Genomic DNA, 2,400 nt, shown 5'->3' with positions numbered 1-2,400 from the left:
AAACTGCTGGGATTATAGGTGTTAGCCACCACCCCCAGGCTCCTTACCTTCATTTCCCCTTCTCTTCTATTCACTACAGGGTTAACTCAAGAGGCTTGGGATGGTTAAACCCTGCACATCTCAGAGAAGGGACTGGCCCTTCACCTGTTCCTGTAAGATAACTGCTAACGGCTTAAAATATTCTGCCTGATAAGAAGACTTCTGTGTATCTGGGGCCTTGGGCCATGCCAGATAGTTGATACTAAGAACATGATTTATGGTGGGTGCCCGGAGTCATGCTGTATCAGCCTGACCTCTGGAGGGGCTGGATACTGGGTAACTCATCCCCAATAAAAGCCATGGATACTATGGCTCAGGTGAGTTTCCCTGGTTGGCAATGTTTTGGGTGTGTTGTCACACATCATTGCTGGGAGAATTAAGCACTGCACATATGACTCTCTAGGAGGGTACAGCTGGAAGCTCCTGCCTGGATTCTGCCCTGAGCACCTTTTTCCTTTGCTGATTTTATTTATCTATTTATCTATTTTTGAGATGGAGTCTTGCTCTGTCGCCAAAGTTGGAGTGCAGAGGCTGGATCTCGGCTCACTGCAACTTCCACCTCCCACGTTCAAGTGATTCTCCTGCTTCAGCCTCCCAAGGAGCTGGGATTACAGGTGCCAGCCACCATGCCTGGCTAATTTTTGTATTTTAGTAGAGATGAGTTTTTGCCATGTTGGCCAGGCTGATCTCGAACTCCTGAGCTCAAGTGACGAGGCTGCTGGCCTCGACCTCCCAAAGTGCTGGGATTACAGGCATGAGCCACCGCGCCTGGCCCCTTTGCCGATTTTTAATCCATATCCTTCCACTGTAGTAAGTTGTAACTGTGAATACAACGGCTTTTTTGAGTTCTGCGAGTCTTTGCAGCAAATCGTCAAACCTGAGCATGTCTTGGGGACTCCCTGACACATCTTCCCACTCCCTCTTCTCTCTTCTTGCTTCCTCTGGAGTAAACTAAGAGGCCCCTGCTTGCCTTTTGCAAGGCAGTTCTGAACATACTGAGATCATTTGTGATCTCATATCCTCTTCTAAGCGATTCATCAAGAAATTTCTTTCAAATAAACCCAGTGCTCTTCATGGAGGTGATGCTGGTGAAAATGACTTTCTCCAGCTTATTACATACGTTTGCAGAAGCTCCTGTTTAAGAGTTTGAGCACGTATGTGTGTGTGCCTATACACCAGCACATACATGCATGCTCACAGCTGTCATGCCTTCACCAGAACCAGGATGAGGAGTTACTCTATTGCCAGAATTGAAGAATCATTTCCACATATTGTAAAGTCAGTGAAAGTACAATGAAAAATACACCTGCCAGCATGCCTATGTGTGGCCTCCCTTCACTACCTGCTCGCACTGCTAATGGCCCTGTAGATTCCACTGCATGGATTTGTAATTTTCTAAACCATTTTCCCTAATGTTGGATACTTGGGTTATTTCCAACATTTTTACACTTCCAAATAAGGCACCCAAAATGATTCTTGCAGAGTAATCATTAGGCTCTTCTATAATTATCTAATTATCCCACCCTTTTTTTTTTTTTTTTTCTGAGACAGGGTCTTGCTCTGACACCCAGGCTGGAGTACAGTGGCATGATCATGGCTCGCTGCAGCCTTTACCTCCCACGCTCAAGTGATTCCATAGTCTCAGCCTCCTGTGTAGCTGGGATCACAGATGTGCGCTACCATGCCTGGCTAACTTTTTGTGCTTTTTATAGAGACGGGGAATTTTTTATATTTTTTTTATAGAGACGATGTCTCACCATGTTGCCCAGGCTGTTCTGGAACTTCTGGACTCCAGTAATCCTCCCGTCTCAGCCTCCCAAGGTGCTGAGACTACAGGCATGAGCCACTGTGCCCAGCCATATAATTATCTTAAGATAAATTTCTATACATGGACTTTCTGAATTAAAAAGCACAGATTCTTGTTTGTTGGTTGCTTGGTTTTTAGAGGCAGTGTCTCACTCCATTGCCCAGGCTGGAGTGCAGTAGTGCAATCATAGCTCAATGCACCCTTGAATTCCTGGGTTCTAAGAGTCTTCCTTCCTCAGCCTCCCAAGCAGCTAGGACTGCAGAGTACCTATGTTTTTAAGATCTTTGATAGATTATACCTTTTGGGGACTGTCTCAGTTAAAAACTCTACCAGTACTGTAGAAACATGATCGTGTCTCTGTTTCCTTGCCACACTGGGCATTAATTACTCGCTCCGTTAATGAGTTAATTGCACCATCAGTAAGAGTATGGTAAAGTGTGACACATTTACACTACAGAATATTATGCTGTAAAGAATAAGGTTGTAGGCCAGCCCTACAAGTAAAAGAATGATGTATAGAAATGATCAGAGACCTGGCCGGGCGTGGTGGCTTA

The 2,400-nt window shown here is 45.2% G+C and overlaps 1 pseudogene; it reads left to right on the top strand.

Annotated features, from left to right (window-relative positions):
- Positions 1-690: 690 nt before the first annotated feature.
- LOC105523452 lies at positions 691-1,293 on the top strand (annotated as a pseudogene).
- The last annotated feature ends 1,107 nt before the right edge of the window (positions 1,294-2,400 follow it).

The sequence above is a fragment of the Colobus angolensis genome, unplaced genomic scaffold, assembly GCF_000951035.1.
Source record: "Colobus angolensis palliatus isolate OR3802 unplaced genomic scaffold, Cang.pa_1.0 Scaffold464, whole genome shotgun sequence".
NCBI lineage: Eukaryota > Metazoa > Chordata > Mammalia > Primates > Cercopithecidae > Colobus > Colobus angolensis.
Note: the sequence above shows the minus strand (reverse complement) of the source record. Positions and strands in the feature narration are given on the sequence as shown.